Genomic DNA, 24,264 nt, shown 5'->3' on the forward strand with positions numbered 1-24,264 from the left:
CACAGCTGTCATACTTTTCCTTTTTCTTTAATAATATGTGATGTGTTTAGTGTATGAATTTTTTCTTATCTCTCTTCTTTGAACCTTTATTAGATCTCTTTTGATACACTTTGGATTAGTGTACTCTCTAACTCTCATATTGAATTATAATCCCCAGTGTTGGGGGTGGGGTCTGATGGGAAGTGATTGGATCATGTGGGTGGATTTCTCATAAATAATTTAGTACAATCTCCTTGGTGCTGTCCTGATGATATTGAGTGAGTTCTCCAGAGATCTGATTATTTAAAAGTGCGTGGCACCTCTCCCCTGCCTTGTTCCTACTCCTGCCATGTGACATGCTTGGTCTCCCTTCACTTTCCGCCGTGATTGGAAGATTCCTGAGGCACGCCCAGAAGCAGATGCCACTGCAGAACCATGAGCCAATTAAACTTCTTTTCTTGTAACTGACCCAACCTCAGGTATTTCTTTTATAACTAAGCAAGAACAGCCTATACGTCTTTATTCTGAGGTCTTTCTTACTTATTCAAATGTATTAATGATGCTCACTGGATTCATTACCAGAAACTCTTGTCCCAAATGCTCCACCATCTACTTAAAAATCTGAAATGTGGTCCAATTTAAAGACATTGCACTGTAAGAAAGACCTTTGCATCAATGTTCCTGAAGTTATTAATGCAAAAGTCACGTTTTATTTATATTATATAACAATTTTTTAAAAATAATTTTAACTTTTAGATTTAGAAAGTAGATGTGCAGGTTTTTTACCTGGTTATATTGTGTGATGCTAAGATTAAGCATACTGAGCGTAGTACCCAAGACTTAGTTTTTCAATTCTTTCCTCCCTCCCTCCCTCTGCTCCCCCCTCCTCTAGTAGTCCCCAGTCTATTGTTGCCATCTTTATGTTCATGAGCACTCATTATATAGTTCCAACTTATGTGAGAACATGTGAAAATACCAACTTTTAAAATATACTTTGTAGTGAAAATTTCTGATAATTATTCTTAAGACAGGTTTATTCATAGAATCTATAGTAGCAGTGTTAGAGTAATTATCAAAGGACATTCTCCATGTGTGTTTCCCAAATGTTCCACTAAGAAGACTATATATGCCAAAGGTGTGTCTAAATGGAGTGCAAATTATTCATTTTATATCATCTTCAAGGGATATCTCAAGCCAATTAAAAAGGGATATGTGGTTGTGTGTGTATATATTGATATTAATTTTGGTATGTGTACTTTTAAATATGAATTTGGCTTATGTCATCATAGAAATTTAGAAAACAATAAGATGCTTACTTCACAACAATCTTTTGTGAATATAAATACTTTATTTAATATTCATATTAGTCTGTTTTCATGCTGTTGACGAAGACATACCCCAAACTGGGTAACTGATAAAGAGATTTAAAGGACTCCCAGTTCCACGTGGCAAAGGAGGCTTCACAATCATCGCAGAAGGCAAAAGGCATGTCTTACATGGTGGCAAGCAAGAGATTACTTGTACAGGGAAACTTCCCATTATAAAACCATCAGATCTTGAGACTTATTTACTATCACAAGAACAGCATGGGAAAGACCCGCCCCCATGAGTAATTACCTCTCACCTGGTCCCTCCTGCAACACGTGGGAATTATGGGAGCTACAATTCAAGATGAGATTTGGGGACACAGCCAAACCATAGCAATATCCAAAAAATAAAAAAGTAAACTCAAGAAAAGTCACAGCCCACTGCAGTCTAAGGGATCATGATATCTAAATTAGATGTGGTATCCTGGATGGGATGCTGGAAACTGAAAATAAATATTAGATGAAACCTCAGGAAATACGAATAAAGTGTGGACTTCAGTTAAACATAATGTATCACATTGGTTTATTAATTGTGATAAATGTGCCATATTAATTTAAGATAATAAGAGAGGAAACTGAGTGTTAGCTATATTGAACTTTCTGTACTATATCTGTAATTTTTCTATACATCTAAAATTATTGTAAAGTAACTTTTTCTATTTTGTAAAGTAAACTCAGGGAAGCCTAACATTTTACTTCCTGACATTTTCATTTTTCTTAGCTATATATGAGATGATAAAAATCTTCCAGTTTAAAAATTACTCATCAATATGGCATAAATCTTAATATTGGCACATTGAATTTATATGAGACTGCTGTTCATGAAAACTATAGTAATTGTGCATTCATTTTTATAACATTGGTAAGTATGTAAGTATTAATATTAGCTTTTTAACATGAGAAATTAAGAAAGGTAACTTTCTTTCTCTAAGACTATCTCAGGTGACTGTAAAGTCATTTAGCAAGATCTCGGGTGAAATTTACTAAATGGATCATGGTTATTCAGAGTAATTCCTTTATTTATTTATTATGATTTTGTAAAAGATATGTAGCCCCAAAACTGAGCAATTTATACTAATTATCAAGAGAATTAAGGCCATTAGCTGTGTCAACTGTAAAATGGATTTAACTAATCAAAATAAAAATGTAATAAAAATGCAAACCCTACCATAGCAAATTTCCCATTGCCCTGTTTACTAAAGCCTTCACTGCTTGTGGCAAACTGGAAAGCAATTAAGGACCATAGATGCTCAGATGTAACATAGTTGTGAATACCAATGGAGTCACACATCCACAAAGCAGGAAGTAACATTGACAAAATGCATATGAAAATATTCACTTCTAATGTCAAAGTCTCTTTCCAATTTACTTCCCTGATTTCTGAATTTCTACTGGTGCCTTCTGTTCTATAGTCACTAATCTTTTAGGTTCCACAGTATAATATCGGCCTCTACTCCCACATGCATCTGGGTGTGTTTTCTGAAACACATAGTATAGGTGCAACTGAAAATCTAACTTTTCTTCAAACTACTTCAATGATTGAGGAAAGTCACTTTGTGACTGAGCTAAGGTCACTCCTTTGGCTATGATAGTGAACCAGAGGAGAACTGAGGAGTCTTTGAGGGTCACACTTAGACACAAATAAGAAAGTAAAGTGTATGAATATGTATATAAATAACCCCATTGTGAATTTATGAATAAATTATAGGAAGTTAGATTCGTCTTCACAATGACCTTATTGACACTTCCAGTCTAAAAATAGTCAGATCAACTCTCCTTATCTAACTTACAGAAAATGTGTGAAGACAGCCTCAAGTTAGGAATAGTTTCAGTGGTCAAAATTTTCCTTAGAGATACGGGTTTAGATGCCTCTAGCCAGTTCTGAACATGAATAATTTATATTTGAGATGAGTTTTACAGGGGGCTGTTCATTCTTTCTATGCATCTGCCTTGGTATACTATTCCAAGCCACATAATCCCTAATCCCAAAGAATTTACACCCTCTGGTACATTTTTATTTATATTAAAATATTTGAGAATGGTAGTGTGTTAATAATTCTTTCCATTTTTATGTCATTCCAGACACTAAAACATTCACTTGAACTGTATTTCTCTTCTTAACTGCAGTCTCAATGGTGATGTCAAAGTGCACATATAGCACTGCCATCATTTTTTTTTCTAATTATATTACCATTCCAAGGACAAAAATCTGTCTGGCTTTCCAGATTTTTCCATCTTAGTGATAACTACTATTATATGTCACGTCATCTCTTTTAAAGCTATTCCTCGAAAGAGACTTCACTAGCATGTTTCCCTGATGGTCTGTCTTTGTCTTCTGAGACAAATCTATGAGCTTGTTATTTTAGGTCCCCAGTCTCAGTAAAATCTGCCAGCATTTGCAGTAAAGCCTTCATATTTGTATAAATGAACTCACATTTGTCAAAACTACCAGTCAAGAGCATAGCTTAAATATCAAAATTAAACTATGTGTATTAGTTAATTCTAGCTCCTTATCTATTCAATAGGTTTCCACTAAGAAATAAATAGATTTTGCTGGATGTGATGGCTCACACCTGTAATCCCAGAACATTGGGAAGTGGAGGAAGAATTGCTTGAGCTTTCAGACCAGCCTAGACAACACACGGAGATTCCATTCTCTACAAAAAGAAAATAATAATAATAATAATAAATTATCCAAGTGTGGTGGTGTGTACCTGTGGTCTCAACTCCTCCGGAGGCTGTGGTGGTAGAACCACTCGAGCCTAGGAGGTCAAGTCTGCAGTGAACCATGATTGTGCCAGCCACTGCAGTCCAGAATGGGCAACAAACCCAGAATTTGTCTCAAAAAATAAGTGAATAAATAAATAAATTTTAAGTAGGACATGTAATCTGTATTAGTTATTTAATGAATCAAAACATTAGATATAATCACAAAGGAAAAGAAGGGTATAAGGCTAATTCGAATGTGTTGATAATCAAAGTATAATTTATATTTGGTTATATACATCTTTGTTGACATTTTATAGAATCACAAAATATCAGGTTTAGAGAAGAACTAGTATGTAAAATGATTCGACCACCCATCTAATGTTTGCATGTCTACAATCCCTTGGCAAATAATGACTAAAGCTATACTGAGTTTGGGTACTGGGGAATTCATTCAACGCAGTTGTTTTGAGGCACAATTTTAAGTCACGATCTTAATGAACTGCATAGGGCATTGGTGTATAGGTCTATAATCCTGTATTTGACATTCTTAAAGCCATTTGTATCTTAAACAAATTTTAAACAGATTTTAAAACAAAACATGAAAGATCTGGGGCAGTATGACCCAGTCAAATGTTTCTCTATCACACATATATATCCAGAGAAAAAGGCATAAAGAACATAAGATCCTCATGCCGGTTCAAATCAAGTTTTTCTGCCAAAGAAATGCAGGTCAGGTCAAGTTTTATAATCACGTGAATTATAAAAATGTTTCTATTTTCTGAGCTTTATGGATTTCAAAATTACAAAATTCTGGATTATTATTTTTGCATTTTCCTCTTTGTATTACATATTGTGCAATAAAAATGTTGAATACACTATTAAGTTTTGGTGGGCATATAACGATACCTTACTACTAAATATCTATGGTACCGAGGATTATGAATTTCTTTCAAAGGCCGGTGGACCAGTGACTATTTACATTCAAGCAGAATCTCCTCATTGAAGCAAAGATCATGAAGCTAGACATAAGGTGGAGGAACAAGGACAGTATAAATTTTTATACTCTAAGTAAAAAACATTTTTTACTCCATCAGAAAAATTATTTTTGATTATACCCCTCAATGTTGTACATTTATAAATTATATATTACCTACATCCTAAAGCAAACAAAATAGAAAAAGGAATGAAGAAAATGTAAATCCATATAAATGCTTAGTATTTTCAACACTCCAATGAATCATTTGGTGTGCTCCCTGTGATTTAAATTCCTTTGTAACCTGCTATAAAACTTACGCTTTTTTTTTTTTTTTTTTGAGATGGAGTCTCGCTCTGTCACCCAGGCTGGAGTGCAGTGGCCGGATCTCAGCTCACTGCAAGCTCCGCCTCCCGGGTTTACACCATTCTCCTGCCTCAGCCTCCCGAGTAGCTGGGACTACAGGCGCTCGCCACCTCGTCCAGCTAGTTTTTTGTTTGTATTTTTTAGTAGAAATGGGGTTTCACCGTGTTAGCCAGGATGGTCTCGATCTCCTGACCTCATGATCCGCCCCTCTCGGCTTTCCAAAGTGCAACTTACGCATGTTCTATATCCTCTGCTCCATGGCTCAAACCTATACTCTTAGGATGGGAAACGGGATAGCAGAAAGGTATTTCCTAAACTCTGGCTAGGTGACACTGGTGATACAGGAGGTAATTTTGGGTGCTATTTTAGGAATATTTTAAAATAATAACTTAATAACAAATTTACTTAATACATTTTAAATAACTTCCATTACATTTATTTTAATACTTATTAACAATGTTTAACACATTAAACTCTTGATTTTATTGGTATCCTTGCTTATATTAAGGGCAAGTTTTGAAAATCTGAATTAATATAAAAATTATTTTTAAAAAATACAGAAGTGTTTTGTGGTTATAGCGAGGATGGAAATTCTGAATTGGTATACTGTGAATGACTGAAAATTGGGAAACAACACATACTGGCTAAAAATGGACATTGTAGCGCCAGCCTCCCTAGGTTGATTTCCTGAGGAATTGTGTGGAAAGTAGCTAGTATAGCACCTGACTCAGAAAAATCTAATGGGTGGTAGTGCTACATGAAAATTCAGTAATCATTTATTCTGTTCATCTTTTTCCCCAAGCCACTGGTTTTAATGCCAGAGACATGGGCAAGTAACATAAAAATAACTTTTGCAAAAGGTCACCCCTATGCACTAGGTGTACCTTCCATCTACAAAGCAAATATCAGCATAGTGTTCTGACTACATTTTTAAAAGCAAGAAAATAGTTTCCCATTCAGGGAGTTGCAATGATTATTCCACTGAAAGTCAACTAAAGAACATGAACATATATGTAAGAGCAACAACTTATTCGTGAACATGAATTAACAACAAGAGCTTGTTTTTGTTTTGTTTTGGTATATTTCATTGAACCTGCTTTTTTTTGGGGAGGTGCCAGTTTTATATTATCTTCATCAATTTTGAACCAATTAACAAAATTAGATAAAAATTTAAACAATAAAAAACAAAGACCAAAAAAAGGCTGATCCTAAAATAACTGTCACACACTGTGGATTGAGATCACCCCATTCTTTTAAAGAACAAAGAAAGAAAATGACCATCATTGAGCTTCGTAGAATGGGGATTTTCTGGGATTAGAAAATAAAGAACCTGACAACTCTACTACTTATTATGTTTTATATGATATATAGTATATCATATATAATTATATTATTATAAATGACATTATATATAATATAATTACTATAAGTAATATATAATTTTATATATCTTAATATTTTAATATTAATATATAATCTATATTCTTTACTACTTCATTTATTATTATCTATATTATCTATATTACTCCTTCCTTTCTTCCTTTCTTTCATCACTTTGTAAAAAGAAATATGGCTACATAATGCTGCTGTGTTGAAGACACTGATAAAGAGGCAGGTGATGGTATCTTTCAACTATCAGAGACTCTCCATGTGCACCTGAGTCTGACAGGGAAGAGTAAGCTCATCATGGCCTTGGCCCCTGTTAAAACAGGTCACCAGAAAACATCTTGGACTTCCAGATAATCTTTCATTCTCTGGATTCTTCATAGTGCTTTTTTTTTTTTTCTGCCGCTTATCTTATCCACTCCCCATTTACTCAAATCATTTCTTTGTGCTCTCTGAAACTCAAAGTCATATATTAGCAGAATCACTTTCAATTCAATGACTTCCATGAAATTTCCCTCCACCTTCTTGCTGTAATTGGAACCTGGCTGTCTATTATTAACACTACTTCCTTGAAGATTCCGCTTTCTTCTCACATGCCTCATAGTCTGGAATCCAGAGTTACTATATGTTTGCTATTTCTCAGAGTCAATAGATATGCTCTCATTCAGGGTTTTTGTACCTGCTCTTCTTTTTACCTGGAATGCTCCTTGCCCTCCATCCCCAATATCTACGTGGCTAAGCCCTTTACATCCTTCAAATGGCATCTTCTCATTGAGCTTTCTCTAGGTCCCTGTCTAAAACAACAATCTTCCATGAATACCTCATATCCTTCTCCCTGCTTTATTTTATCACCTTATGATAATGAGATTCAGGTCAAGAAATAATGCAAGCCTGATACTTGCTTGATGTTATGCTGCAGATATTACATGTATTATTTGATAGTCATTTGGTTAAGTGACTGCTATATGTCAGGTTCTGTGCTGTGGTTCTGTATATCTGAAATACACAGTGACAAATGAAATAAAGTCCTTAACTTTCTGGAATTTGGAGACTAATGATCTGACAATCTCTTACGACATTTCAGGCATTTTACACATAACCACTGTAATCCACAAAGTAACCCTTACCTAACCTCCCTTCTTCAGTAGTATTATTTTTTCTTCATACTACCATAGGAATTGATCTGAAACTTCAATCTAAATTTTCTCCTCTACGTAAAAACAACCAGTTTCCTCCATTTGGAACATCCTTTCTTGACCTCTTTACTTGGTCGGATTCAACTCACTGAACAATTCAATATTTAGTGTACATTCACCTGAAGGTGAATAAGGTTACTTTCTCTTTGCTTTGTTAGATTCCTTTCATGTGTGCTCTCATACTTTTCATTATATTACTTCTCACTCTATCACAAAACCATTGTTTAAGATCCTATGACATGTATGAGCTGTGACTTATTTGTGTGATTTTCCCATCAAACAAGACAGACATTTAACAAATGTTTGATAAACAAAATTAACAGTTACTAGGGAAAAATGACAAATAAGAGGGAGGACTAACTTGCAGCTTACACACAGACAGAGCAGCATGTGGAGACCCACAGCATGAACTTTTACTCTAAGAAGTACCACAGGAACATACCAGGAAAGCCGAGAGAATCCACAGACCCTTTGAAGGAAGTGGACTGTCACTATAGGCTCAGTGGGACAGCCTAGGAACTGTGAGTGAGCTTACTTTCTCTGTTGTAAGACTTGTAGCCTGGGGCAAGTTCTCAGCCCTGCTCATGAGCTGCCAGAAATAAACTTTGTACTGTTGAGAGGGGAATGGTCGGAGTGAGACCAGCTTTTTGGACTGTAGGCTGCATGGGAGCTGAGTGAGGCTTTTGGGTGCTGGCTTTACCTCACTTCCCTGGTGACATGTGTGATACAGTAGAAGCAGCCATAATTCCCCTGGTTACATAACTCCATTGGTCTGAGAACCACACTGACATCTCCCACAGCAGCTACAGCAAGCCCTGCCCAAGGAGAATCTGAACTCAGATATGCCTAACCCTGCCGCAGCTGATGGCGTTTCTCTACCCACCCTGGTAGCTAAAGACAAATGATATAATCTCTTGGGAGCGCTATGGCCCCACCCACTGCCTGATTCTCCCTATACTACCATAGCTGAAGAGCTCTTGAAAGTGCCACCTCTTGGCTGGAGGGCAACTAACACAAAATTAGCACGCTTAACAAAAATACAACCAAGGATCTTCATGGTGCCCACTTCACTCCCCTGTTACTTCCACTGGAGCAGGTGCTGGCATCCACAACTGAGCGACCTAAAGATGAATCACATCCCAGGACTCTTTGCTGACACCCTCCCCAGTACCAGCCCAGAACCTGGTAACAATCACTGCAGCTTAGCTCTCAGGAAGCCCCAACCCTAGAGGAAAGGAGAGAGTACCGCATCAAAGGATCACCCCGTGGGACAAAAAAAAAAAAAAAATCTGAACAACAGCCCTTGAATCACAGAACATCCCTCTGATATAGTCTACCCAAATGAGAAGGAAACAAAAAAAAAATTCTGGTAATATGAAAAAACAAGATTCTTTAACACCACCAGAAGATCACACTAGCTAACCAGCAATAGATCCAAACCAAGATGAAATCTCCAAATTGCCAGAAAAAGAATTTAGAAGATTGATTATTAAACCAATCAAGGAGGCACCAGAGAAAGGTGAAGCCCAACTTAAAAAAATAAAACAGATACAGAATGTGAAGGGAAAATTCTTCAGTGAAATAGACAGTATAAATAAAAAACAAACACAACTTCTGGAAATGAAGAACACACTTAGAGAACTGCAAAATGCACTGGAATGTCTCAACAATAGAATAGAACAAGTAGAGGAAGAAACTTCAGCACTCAAAGACAAGACTTTCAAATTAGCCCAGTCTGACAAAGACAAAGAAAAAGAATTTTTAAAAATAAACAAATCCTCCAAGAAGTTTGAGATTATGTTAAACAACCAAACCTAAGAATAATTGGTGTTCCTGAAGAAGAGAAATCTAAAAGTTTGGAAAACATATCTGAGGAAATAGTCAAGGAAAACTTCCCTAGCCTTGCTGGGGATCTAGAAATCCAAATACAAAGAGCTCAAAGAACACCTGGGAAATTCATTGTAAAAATATCATCACCTAGGCACATAGTCGTCACATTATCTAAAGTCAAGATGAGGGAAAGAATCTTAAGAGCTATAAGGCAAAAGCATCAGGTAACCTATAAAAGAAAACCTATCAGACTAACAGCAGATTTCTCAGGAGAAGACCTACAATATAGAAACAATTGGGGTCTGTATTAGTCAATATTCTGCTGATAATGTCATACCTGAGATGGGGTAGAAAAAGAGGTTTAATTGAATTTACAGTTTCACATGACTGGGGAGGCCTCAGAATCATGGTGGGAGGTGAAAGGCACTTCTTACATGGTGATGGTGAGAGAAAAATGAGGAAGATGCAAAATCAGAAATCCCTGATAAAACCATCTGACCTCATGAGATTTATTCACTGTCACAAGAACAGTATGGAGGAAAATGCCCCCATGACTCATATTATCTCCCATTGGGTCCTTCCCACAACATGTGGGAATTATGGGAGTACAATTCAAGATGAGATTTAGGTGGTGACACAGAGCCAAACCATATCATTGCACCCCTGGCCCCTCCAAATCTCATTTCCTCACATTTCAATACCAATCATGTCTTCCCAATAGTCCCCCAAAGTCTTAACTCATTTTAGCATTAACCCAAAAGTCCACAGTCCAAAATCTTACCTGAGACAAGGCAAGTCCCTTCCACCTATGAGCCTGTAAAATCAAAAGTAAGCTAGTTACTTCCTAGATACAAGGGAGTACAGGTATTGGATAAATACAACCATTTCAAATGGGAGAAATTGGCCAAAACAAAGGGGTTACATGGCCCATGCAAGTCCAAAATCCAGTGGCACAGTCAAATTTTAAAGCTCCTTTGACTCTGGGTCTCACACCCAGGTCACTTTGATGCAAGAGGTGGGTTCCCATAGTCTTGGGCAGCTCCACCCCTGTGGCTTTTCAGGGTACAGCCTCCCTCCCAGCTGCTTTCATGGGCTGGAACTGAGTGTCTGCAGCTTTTCCAGGCAAATGGTACAAGCTGTTGGTGGACCTACCATTCTGGGGTCTAGAGGACAGTGGCCCTCTTCTCACAGCTCCACTGTGCAGTGCCCCAGTAGGAACTCTGTGTGGGGGCTCTGACTCCACATTTCCCTTCCACACTGCAACCCACCCCTACAGCAAACTTTTGCCTGGGCATCCAGGTGTTTCCAAACGTCTTTTAAAATCTAGGCAGAGTTTCCCAAACTTTAATTCCTGACTTCTGTGTACACACAGGCTCAACATCACATGAAAGCTGCCAAGGCTTGGGGCTTGCACCTTCTGAAGCCATGGCCTGAACTCTATGATGACCCCTTTCAGTCATGGCTGGAGCAGCTGGGACACAGGGTACCAAGTCCCTAGACTGCACACAGCATGGGGACCCTTGATCTGGCTCACAAAACCGTTTTCCCTTAGGCCTCTGGGCTGTGATGGGAGGGGCTGCTGTGAAGACCTTTGACATGCCCTAGGGACATTTTCCCCATTGTCTTGGGGATTAACATTTGCCTCATCCTTACTTAAGCAAATTTCTGCAGCAGGCTTGAATTTCTCCTCAGAAAATGGGTTTTTCTTTTTTATCACATTGTCAGGCTACAAATTTTCTGAACTTTTATGATCTGCTTCTCTTATAAAACTGAATGCCTTTAACAGCACCCAAGTCATTTCTTGAATGCTTTGCTGCTTAGAAATTTCTTTCACGAGATGCCCTAAATCATCTCTCTCAAGTTCAAAGTTCCATAAATCTCTAGGGCAGAGGCAAAATGCCACCAGTCTCTTTGTTAAAACATCACAAGAGTCACTTTTGCTTCAGGTGCCAACAAAACAAATTCCTCATTTCTATCTGAGACCACCTCAGCCTGGACCTTGTTGTCCATATCGCTGTCAGGCTTCGGTCAAAGCCATTTCACAAGTCTCTAGGAAGTTCTAAACTTTCCCACATTTTCCTGTCTTTTTCGGAGTCCTTGTAACTGTTCCAACCTCTGCCTGTTACCCAGTTCGAAAGTTGCTTCCACATTTTCAGGTATGTTTTCAGCAACGCTCCACTCTAACGGTACCAATTTACTATATTAGTCCATTTTCACACTGCTGACAAAGACATACCAGAGACTGGGTAGAAAAAGAGGTCTAGTTGGACTTTCAGTTCCACATGGCTGGGGAGGCCTCACAATCATGGTGGGAGGTGAAAGGCACTACCTACATGGTGGTGGCAAGAGAAAAATGAAGAAGATGCAAAAGTGGAAACCCCTGATAAAACCACCAGATCTTGTGAGACTTACTCATTGCGACAAGAAAAGTATGGGGGAAACTGCCCCCATGATTCAAATTATCTCTGACTAGGTCCCTCCCATAACATGTGGGAAATATGGGAGTACAATTCAAGATGAGATTTGGGTGGGGACACGGAGCCAAACTATATCAGAGTCCTATCTTTAGCCTCCTTAAACAAAACAATAACCAACCAAGAATTTTGTAGCCAGTGAAACTAAGCTTCATGAATGAAGGAAAAGTACCATCTTTTTCAGACAAACGAATGCTGAGAGAATTCACAACTACCAAGCCAGCATTACGAGAACTGCTAAAAGGAGCTCTAAGTCTTGACACAAATCCTAGAAATACATCAAAATAGAATCTCCTTAAAGTATAAATCTCACAGGATCCATAAAAAATTAACACAATGAAAACAACAACAACAATATATTCAGACAACAAATAGCCAGATGAGTAGAATAGTACCTCACATCTCAATACTAACGTTGAATGTGAGTGGCCTAAATGCTCCACTTAAAAGATACAGAATGTCAAAATGACTAAGAATTCACCAACTAAGTATCTGCTGTCTTCAAGAGACTCATCTGACACGTAAGAACTCACATAAACTTAAGGTAAAGGTGTGGAAAAAGATATTTCATGAAAATGGACACCAAACAGGGGCAGAAGTCTCTATCCTTATATCAGATAAAGCAAACTAAAGCAACGGCAGTTAACAAAGACAAAGAAGGACATTATATGATGATAAAAGAATTAGTCCCACAGAAAAATATCACAATCCTAAATATATATGCATTGAACACTGAAGCTCCCAAATTTATAAAACAATTGCTACTAGACCTAAGAAATGAGATAGACACCAGCCAAATAATAGTAGGGGACTTCACTACTCCACTGACAGCACTAGACAGGTTATCAAGACAGAAAGTCAAGAGAGAAACAATGGACTTAAACTATACCCTTGAACAAATGCACTTAATAGATATTTACAGAACATTCTACCCAACAACCACAGACTATACATTCTATTCATCAGCACATGGAAATTTCTCCAAGATAGACCATATAACAGGCCACAAAACAAGTCTTAATAATTTAAGAAAATTGAAATTCTATCAAGTATGCTCTCAGACCACAGTGGAATAACATTGGAAATCTATTCCAAAAGAAACCCTCAAACCCATGCAAATGCAATGAAAATTATATAACCTGCTCCTAAATGATGATTGGGTGAACAATGAAATCAGCATAGAAATTTAAAAATAATTTTAACTGAATGATCACAGTGACACATCTGTCAAATCCTCTGAAATACAGCAAAGGTGGTGCTAAGAGGAAAGGTTACAGCCTTAAATGCCTACATCAAAAAGTCTGAAAGAGCACCCATAGACAATCTAAGGTCATACCTTAAGGAGTTAGAGAAACAAGAACAAACCAAATCCAAATGCCGCAGAACAAAAGAAGTAACCAATATCAGAGCAGAACTAAATGAAACTGAAACAACCAAACAAAATAATACAAAACATAAATGAAACAAAAATCTGGCTCTTTGAAAAGAGATAAACCAAGAAGGGAAGAGAGAAGATCCAAATAAGCTCAATTAGAAATGAAACAGGAGATATTATAACCAATACCACAGCAATACAAAAGATAATTCAAGGCTACTATGAACAACTTTACTTGCATAAACTAGAAAACCTAGAGAAGATGGATAAATTCCTGGAAATATACAACCCTCCTAGATTAAACCAGAAAGAAATGGAAACTCTGAACAGATGAATAACAAGCAGCAAGACAGAAATGGTAAATAAAGTTACCAATAAAAAATGTCCAGCACCAGAAGCATTTGCTGCTGAATTCTATCAGACATTCAAAGAAAAATTGTTACCAACCCTATTGACACTAATCCAAAAGAAAAAGAAAGAGGAAATCCTCCTTAAATCGTTCTTTGAAGCTTGTATTACCGTAATACCAAAACCAGGAAAGGACATAACAAAAAAAGAAAACTACGGAGCAACATCCCTGGTAAACATAGATGCAAAAATCCTTAACAAAATACTAGCTAACCAAATCCAGCAGCATAACAAAAAGACATCCTGCCATGATCAAGTGACTTTCATATCAAGGGTGCAGGGATGATTTAACACCCACAAGTCAATAAATGTGACATACCTTATAAATAGAATTAAAAACAAAAATCACATGATCATCTCAATAGACAGAGAAAAAGTATTTGACAAAATCTAGCATCCCTTTATCATTAAAACCCTCAGCAAAATCAGCATAGAAGGGACATACCTTAAAGTAATAAACGCTATGACAAACTCACAACCTACATTATACTGAATGGATAAAAGTTGAAAGAATTGCCCTAGAAAACTGGAACAAGATAAGGATGCCCACTCTCACCACTTCTATTAAACATAGTACTAGAAGTCCTAGCCAGAACATTCTAACAAGAGAAATAAATAAAGGGCATTCAAACAGGTAAAGAGGAAGTAAAACTACCACTGTTTCCTGAGAATATGATTGCATAGGTAGAAAACCAACCCTAACAACTCCTCCAAAAAGCTCCTAGAACTGATAAATGAATTCAGCAACATTTCAGGATACAAAATTAATGTACCCAAATCAGTAGCTCTGCTGTACACCAACAGGGAACAAGCTAAGAATCAAATCAAAGACTCAAGTCCTTTTACAATAGCTGCAAAGAAAATAAATTACTTAGGAATATACCTAACCAAGGAGATGAAAGACCTCTACAAGGAAGGCTACAAAACACTGCTGAAAGAAATCATACATGACACAAACAAATGGAAACACATCCCCACTCATGGATGGGTATAATCAATATTGTGAAAATGATGATACTGCCAAAATTCAAGGCAATTCCCATCAAAATACCACCATCATTCTTCACAGAACTAGAAAAAACAATCCTAAAATTAGTACAGAACCAAAAAAGAGCCTGCATGGCCAAGGCAAGGCTAAGCAAATGAACAAATCTGCAGACATTACATTACCCAACTTCAAACTATACTATAAGGTCATAGTTATCAAAACATCATGGTACTGGTAAAAAACAGGCATACAGGCCAATGGAACAGAACAGAGAACCCAGAAATAAAGCCAAATACTTACAGTTAACTGATCTTTGACAAAGCAAACAAGAACATAAAGTGGGGAAAGAGCACACTATTCAATAAACGGTGCTGGTATAATTAGCAAGCCACATGTAGAAGAATGAAACTGGATCCTCATTTCTCATCTTATATAAAAATCAACCCAAGATGGATCAAAGACTTAAATCTAAGACTGGAAACCATAAAAATTCTAGAAGATAACATCAGAAAAACCATCCTGGACATTGGCTTATGCAAAGACTTCCTGAGCAAGAACGCAAAAGCAAATGGAACAAAAACAAAGATAAATAGATGTGACTTGATGAAACAAAGAAGCTTTTGTACAGCAAAAGAAATAATCAGCAGAGTAAACAGACAACACACAGAGTGGGGAAAAATCTTTGCAATATATACATTTGACAAGGAATAGTATCCAGAATCTACAAATAACTTAAACAAATCAGCAAGAAGAAAACAATCCTGTCAAAAAGTGGGCTAAGGACATGAATAGACAATTCTCAAAAGAAGATATACAAATGGCCAACAAACATATAAAAATTCTTAACATCACTAATTATCAGGGAAATGCAAATCAAAACCACAATGCAGTACCACCATGCTCCTACAAGAATGGTCATAATAAAAAACACATCTAAACATAATAGAGGTTAGCGTGGTTGTGATGAAAAGGGAACACTTTTACACTGTTGGTGGGAATGTAAACTAGTGCAAACACTGTGGAAAACAGTTGTGGAGATTCTTTTAAAAACTAAAAGTAGAGCTACCATTTGATCCAGCAATCCCACTACTGGATACCTACCCAGAGGAAAAGAAGTCATATGAAAAAGATACTTGTACATGCGTGTTTATGGCAGCACAATTCACAATCGCAAAAAAAAAAAAAAAAAAAAAAAAAAATGTGGAATCAGCCCAAATGCCCATCAATCAACAAGTGGATAAAGAAAATGTGGTGCATGCGTACTATGGAATACTACTCAGCCATAAAGAGAAATGAAATAATGACATTTGCAGCAACCTAGATGGAATTGTAGACCGTTTTTCTAAATAAAGTAACTCAGGAATGGAAAACCAAATATCATTTCTTACTCATAAGTGGGAGCTAAGCTATGAGGACACGAAGATATTCGAATGATACAATGGGCTTTGGAGACTCAGGGGAAAGAGTGGGGGGGGGATGGGGAATAAAAGACTATATATTGGGTACGGTATACACTGTTTGGGTGATGGGTGCTACACTGCTTGGGTGATGGGTGCACCAAAATCTCAGAAATCACCACTAAAGAATTTATTCATGTAACCAACTACCACCTGTTTGTCAAAACCTACTGAGTTTTTTTTTTTTTTTTAATGAAAAAACAAAACAAAACATTAGTACATTGCACTTCTCTGTGAGCATACTTCCATGGGGAGGAAATGTGAGGCTCATGGGATCCAGGTATTGAGCTTAGCTATGTAGGTGAAGGAACTTAGGAGATAAACACTTCCTTCCCTCCTGTGCTTTGCATTTCTGTTGCTGCCATAACTGTAGACCACTTGGGAACAGATAGCTCAGAAGATGAGAAGCAGGAAGGTAGATGAGCTTATTTTTTAAAAAATAGTAAATAAGAGGAGAAAATGTTTGAAATCACAGATATTTAGAACAAGAAGAGACTCTGAAATAATCTAATTTCACAGATATGATGAACTCCATAGTACAGGGAAGGAAATAGGATTTAAAGAGATTAAGTGCCTGCCTCAATGTCACGAAGCTGGTGCATTTTGGAAAACTCATCTAAATTCGTATCACTATGATTTATCTCACCATATGAATCTCCATTTAATTTCTGGGAAGTGAAAATGGTATGGAAATCTGTATGGATATCATGAAATATGATTCACTCTGAAACTATTCATGCTTTTATCACCATCTATACTACTTCTTCTCCTTCTTTCTTTTCAGATTGAAATCTCCCTTTGTCACCCAGGCTGGAGGGCAGTGGTGCAATCATAGCTCCATGCAACTTTGAACTTCTAGGCACAGGTGACCCTCTCACCTCAACCTCCCAAGTATCTGGGACTATGGGCATGCACCACCACACCTAGCTTGCCCATGCTGCCTTTACGAGTCAGTCTAGCACTACAAAAATTCTACATGTCCAGGAGAAATAGGCTTATTATCTCAGGTGTGCACCTAGTCTATTTTATACACTTTGTCTTCTCAATGACTCATCCAATCACTTACTTGTGATTAAATACTTTTCCTACTTTCTTCATTTTGTTTTCTCAAGATTTCATGTTAGCATTTTATTCTTCCTTCTTTTATTTGATATGTTTACCTTTATTTATAAATAATTTTCTTGGTAAGTTGTATTTTTCTTAAAAGCCAGATGTTATTATAGACAGTAATGGGAACCTGTGGAGTCTTCCTGGGTGGCCTAGCACAAGTCTACTAGTGCCATGTCTCCTGGTTCCATGATGCCTAAGCAGAGAAAACTGCACTCAGTTGCCTATAATATTGCTCACATGTATTTGTCCTCAACAGGCAGTTGCCTGCCTATAGATTTACTTGTAATGGGATTTTGTGACTCTCTTGAGCCCTTAACAGCTGGTGCTTATGGTGAAAAAAAAGCACCAGAAGGGAAAAACACAAATCTAAGAATAATCCCTTATAAGTTTCTAATATCGCAGTCTTATTGGAGACTTTGTGACAGCAGTTTATCTCAAGGGAGAAGAAGTCTGTGCATGAAGCAGGGCAATTCAAGTCATGAAGGTATCCAAAGATCCACTTTCCAGAAAGTTTATGTGAAATACTGTTCCTTTACCTCTCCTGCGACACACTCGTTCAGGAATCGATGTATTCCCATGGAGCCAATGCTTCATTCTCTGAAGGCTTCTTATCAGAGCTTCCTGTAGTCTTAGCTTTCACTCAGTGTCCCCAAGTTTTCTCTCCCTTAAGAATATTTCCTTCTTTTTTGTATAACTGCTGATGGGAATTCAAATATTCGTAACAAATGAAAAGAGACTATTTCTGAGTCTGTGCTATAAGCTCGAAAATAGAGACCATATTATTACTACATAATGCATATTTAATATAGTAACAATAACTAGTTTTAGATATTATTCAAAAAATTTATTGTACATTGTATATTGACAAATTATAGTTGTATATTTATATATTTATGGGATACAAAGCAGTATTGTGATTTTTTGAACGCAATGTGAAATGATTAAAGTAAGCTAATTAACATATTTACCACTTCAAATATTGAACCGTTTTTGTGATGAGAACATTAGAAAGAAGTTTTAAAACCCCTTTTGACAAAGCAAATATGCTACAGTCCCTGGTGACCAGCAAGGCTATTAATAGGAGAGGTTTTGTTAGATTTCTGGATATTTCTTTGACTACAGGCAGTTGAAAATGCTTACACCCTCTCACTTTATTCATGTCTCTAGGGACTAGGCTCATGCTACTTTTAGTCTGGTGCAATTTCACATGTTGTTCTCTCTTTTCTAAATCATGCTTCAGATTCACATGATTTAGACATCAGTTGAAAATCAATGGCTCATGGATCAATAAGATCTCCTTCTTTTTTCTATTTTCATGGAAAAGCAAAAGTGTCTTTCACATATTTCACTGCAGTTAAGAACACAGTGAGCTTCAAACTTTTCTGTAATATCTTTGTTACCATTTCTTCTGCTATAATCAGAATTGCTCCTTATATACTGAGCTTTTGTTTATTTTTTATGGAGACATAACAAGATCTCTCAAATGCATTAGCTCCACGTTCAATTCTAGGTTGCTTAAATTTTTGCTTCTATTTGCTCCAATTTTCTGCTGCATTTCTTTTAAAGCTTAACTTTCTTGGAGGCTTTAATTGGTCCATTTTTAATCCCATTTGACATCATGTAATTATTGGTTTCCCTTGTAGGAGAAAACATACCAGACTCTTGTTGTTAAATATAAAGTATTTTATTGTAGGACTTCTGTGAACACTTCAAATTGACTTTTTGTGTGGTATGTATGGAGTCAGCACTGTACAATACAGCCCCATGTAGTATTCTAATATTTTAAACAGATCTCTACTTGCTGCACCAGACAATCTCTTGCTTAACTTATGTTCCTCCAGAATATTCCTGCTATCTTTATTACAGTGACCTTGAGGCTGTATTCACTTCTGGCCAATTAAGCTGTAAATCAGAATTTATCACTAATAGTGGTGCAATTACAGGCTGCTGTGAAATTGCTCAGCAAAGAAAGATATCTGTATACATTTAGGTTTTGTTTATTTGCCAAAAAACAGATAAAATTAGAGCAACTGCAGCCTGCTATACTCCCTCACTCACTCAAAAAGCACAAGAAGTTTATCTGGTATATTTATACTTCATTCTCCTCAAAATATGTACCATATCCTATATTCATTTAAGTACGTTTAGTAAAATTGACTCAAAAATTAAGTTTTATTAGACTTAAAATACAAACTTATATGTATAATATTGAACTATATTTAACAATGTAAAATATAAAACTTCGCTAGCCATTGGTGTTTAAAATTGTTGCACCTTCATTAATTGTATTGACACTGCCAAAAGCACAGGTTTGAATGGCTAATTGCTTTTTCATTTGAAGAATGAAACAGGCAATCTGTGTTGAATTTGGTCATGAGATATTCTCATTTACATTTGTAATTTGTATGAGCTCTAGTCAACACAGGAACCAAATGTCAACTCTCTAAAAGAAGGCCAGAAATCTAAGTGAACACAGGACAATTATGGGAAGGTGAGAGCATTTTAATTTCTCTATATTTCAGAGAACAGAACACAATTAGGAGTATAAACAAGTTGTAGCAGAGGCTGGAGTATCAAATGCATTGTGAGTGAGATGTCTTCTGATATTTCTTTGAAACAAGATCTCCTGTAAATCTGTGATATGTTGTAATGTTGCTTGATATCATTGCTGCTTTGGCACACACTGTCAATCATTTAAATACGTGATTCAAGAACATATATTATGAATATATTTTTACTCCATGGATCACTTTATTATGTGTAAGAACACTCATTTTTTGCTATGCAGAATATCTGTGTATATATTTAATATTTTGGATTGTTACGACTGTATAAATTTAAACTGATGCTGAGTGTTGAAAATCACTGAGTTAGAGGTTAAATCCTTATGAAAGAGAGAATCAAAGTCTAAAATATTTAAAATTAAAGAGATACTTAAAAGTTTTGTTATTTACGTTAATTATAAGACCTTTTACAAGTTAGGTATGTGAAAATTGTCAAGCAACACAAAATTATCAAGTAACTCATTTTATAAGAAATAACATACAACTTAAAGTATAATAATAATAAATAAATTTAAAAAAAAAAGACTAACCAAAAAAAAAAAATAAGTTAGAAAATGAATGACATATTTGAATAAATTATTTTGTGTTAAAAAAAAAAAAAGAAATAACATATTTACTTGAAGGATAACACTAAACTCAATGCCTTTGCTATGCAAATGAGTTTGTAACTGGCATAATATCAGAAAATAGTGTAATAGCCTAATTTCAGGTCCATTAGTTAGAAAAATGTGTCCAACTATTTCTTCAGGAATTATTTTAAGATAGAACATGTTAAAGGTAGGATTTGGCTTTAGTGAACATTAATGTGTGTTTGGGGGTCATTTAAAATATAATTGATTATAGCCTTTCTTGTATTTATTTTGATCATCTTTAAGTCATGAGATGTACTTAGATTCCTTGGTATTCTCCACTTAAAATATACTTATCTTTAAATACTGCATTTCAAACCAATTTTTAATTTTATTTAGATTGTCTGTGTTTAAGGAAAAATGGTCCCCTCACTTAAAAATCTATGATTGATCTGGCCGGGCGCGGTGGCTCAAGCCTGTAATCCCAGCACTTTGGGAGGCCGAGACGGGCGGATCACGAGGTCAGGAGATCGAGACCATCCTGGCTAACACGGTGAAACCCCGTCTCTACTAAAAAAATACAAAAAACTAGCCGGGCGAGGTGGCGGGCGCCTGTAGTCCCAGCTACTCGGGAGGCTGAGGCAGGAGAATGGCGTGAACCCGGGAGGCGGAGCTTGCAGTGAGCTGAGATCCGGCCACTGCACTCCAGCCTGGGCGGCAGAGCGACTCCGTCTCAAAAAAAAAAAAAAAAAAAAAAAAAAAAATCTATGATTGATCTAGACATGGAATATAAACTATTTATTTTCTCCAGAAATGCTCAAAAATAGGCATGTACTAGATACTCTAAGGGATACAACAGTGAATCTAAAAATACATCCTTTAGAAAAGGAAAAGAGATCAATGTACCTATAACTGGAACACAGTGTAAAAAGGATCATCATAGATTACACAAACCCTCAAAGAACGACATTGAGCAGGTATGGTTCGCAGTAGCGTGGGAAAGGGATGGACCATAAAGAGGAAATCTAGAAAATGGTTTCTGAGTTGAACTTTAACAAAGAAGACTTTGATACACAAAAGTAACATGACTTGGGAAGATTTTTACAATGTTTTCATTTTGAAAAATGGAATGAGGATGACTCAGTGAATGACTCAGTGTGGCAAAGAAGGATCATGTGTGGATGGAAAATGTGGGCAAAAAGGTAGAAGGCTACAGATATGAGGATAAGTATGAATTGTGGGCTTTACCTTTATACTTTGGAAAAATCCTGAGGATTTTGAAAGGATAATTATAATTTCATTTTTAAAAATTTATATTGGCCTAAATGTTCAGTATTGATTGCAACAGGCACAAGGGTCATTGGAAAATATGTGAACTCAAGGCAGGAGTTTGTAAAGACCTGTTTTAGGTTTTGTCCAGGAAATAGAAAATGGGTGTGATACATAGAGCTAATGTCAGAAAAATGTGAAGTTATGAGAATATATAAAATATCAAGGAGGAAAATACATGTCCCAAGGCAATAATCTTAAGAAAACTCTTAGGAGAAGTAAAAAAAAAAAAGTCTATGGCCAGGATCAGGGGCTCACGCCTGTAATCCCAGCACTTTGCGAGGCCGAGGCAGGCAGATCACCTGAGGTCAGGAGTTCAAGATCAGCACGGCCAACATGGTGAAACCCCATCTCTACTAAAAATAAAAAATTACCAGGTGTGGTGGTACACGCCTGTAGTCTCAGCTACTCGGGAAGCTGAGGCAGGAGAATCGCTTGAACCCAGGAGGCAGATGTTGCAGTGAGCCGAGATCGTGCCACTGCACTCCAGCCTAGGTGACAGAGTGAGACTTCATCTCAAAAAAAAAAAAAAAAAGAAAAAGTTTATGAAGAGGAGAAGTTTTATTAATGTTACATGGGTAAGTTCATATCCTATATATTCATAAAACCATTTTAAGCACTAACATTAATAGGGGTTTCATTTTTTGGAAAGGCAGGTAAGAGTAATGGAAGTTTGCTAAGCTAAAAAATGGACAGGCTAGGTTTCAAATCCATGGTCAGATACAGGATTTCATACAAGTCACTGAAATTCTATGAGCTTCTATAAACTCTTAGAATTATCCACCTTTAGGCCAGGCATGATGGCTCACACCTGTAATCCCAACACTTCTGGGGGTCATGCTGAGAGGATCACTTGAGACCAGGGATTCGAGAGCAGCCTGGGCAATATAGTGAGACCTCATGTCTACAAAAATATTAAAAGTTAGCCAAGTGTGATGGTATGTGCCTGTAGTGCCAGATACTCAGGAGGCTGAGATGGAAGGATTGCATAGGCCCAGGAGGCAGAGGTTGCAGTGAGCCAAGATTACACGACTGCACTCTAACCTAGGCGACAGAGTAAGACCCTGTCTCAAAATAAATAAATAGAAATAGAAATAACTCCACCCTTACAACGTGGTATATCTGCTAACTTAAATACTTTTGTGTGATAAAGTTATGTTTAACCCCCATAGTTAGCCTGGCATCTGTAAAGAGAAAACCTTCATGCATGTTAAGGATACGATCCAGTTCTTCCCAATTAATGGAGCTAAAAGTTTAAAAACACAACATATAACTCTTCCAAAATACAGCATTAATTTGGCCATTTATTTATCCATCAATTAAACTATATTAATAAAGAATACCTTATGTATCGGATACTGTGTTAAGAGAAGCACAACAAGCAAAGCTAAAAAGGTCTCTTCCGTCAAAAACTATAGATCTTAGTTACAAAAAAGGAATAAGCAAATTAAAAATTTTTAAAGCTACCCTGAAAATAAAGAATGAGAAACTCAGGAAGCTTGTGGTGATGGTGAGCAAGAGAGTAGCTAGCAATAGTGTGGCCAGGGTAATCCCTGAGATAGGAAGAATGAGCAAGAGCCCACCATGTTTGGGAAAACTTTCCAGAAAGATCATTTATGCTCTGTCACTCACATCTCAGCTATCTCAGTTGCATGATATATCCCAAGCAATGTGCTTCTAACAATGCTAATCATAATCAAGCTATTTTCTCTCTGCCTTAGGTTTCTTATTTTTAAATTAGTCTAATATTACTACCCGACTTAAAATTTTTGTGAGCATTAAATAAGCTAAAGTTGGTAAACTATATGATATGTAATGAATTCAAGTTATTTACTAATAACAATGGCTTTGAAGTATATATGTGATTTCTTTTTATACATATATGCATACCACATTGTGCAAATTTGCATGTATCTGTGTATGTGTATATACAGGTACATATACTTAGAACAGGTGCAAGGTTGTCTATTTTAATATCATTCTTGTTTGTTTTCTAGTGAATTTTATTGAGCATTTTAAAAGTCGTAGCATTAAAACTAACATTAGAATTTACATTCAATACACAACATGCCTGTTAGGATGCTGCAGTAACAAAAAGAACTCAGAACTTGCAGTGACTTAATGAAATACAGTTGATTTCTTACACATGCAAAGTCTGAAGCCAGTCAGACAGTCTTCTCCCAT

This window comes from Macaca fascicularis, chromosome 17, assembly GCF_037993035.2.
Source record: "Macaca fascicularis isolate 582-1 chromosome 17, T2T-MFA8v1.1".
In the NCBI taxonomy this organism is placed as follows: Eukaryota; Metazoa; Chordata; class Mammalia; order Primates; family Cercopithecidae; genus Macaca; species Macaca fascicularis.